Genomic DNA, 269 nt, shown 5'->3' with positions numbered 1-269 from the left:
TTTTTTTTTTTTAATTATGGCTTTTATCGACTAGAATATAAACTCTCGGGGTGAGAGCTTTCACGTTTAGGCCTTTAAAGAAACAAATGAATGTGGATATTTGACAACGGAAATGTCATATCCGTTTTTTGTTTGTTTGTTTTTCCGTCTCCTGAACGGTTTTTGTTTTTATTTTATGATAATCCTTCATCTGGAAAAATCCATATTTACATGGATTTTTTTTTTTCATCAGCCTCACCCATCCGTGTTTGTTTTTTTCTATACCATCT

This window comes from Penaeus monodon, chromosome 33, assembly GCF_015228065.2.
Source record: "Penaeus monodon isolate SGIC_2016 chromosome 33, NSTDA_Pmon_1, whole genome shotgun sequence".
NCBI lineage: Eukaryota > Metazoa > Arthropoda > Malacostraca > Decapoda > Penaeidae > Penaeus > Penaeus monodon.
This window is presented reverse-complemented; position numbering follows the sequence as displayed.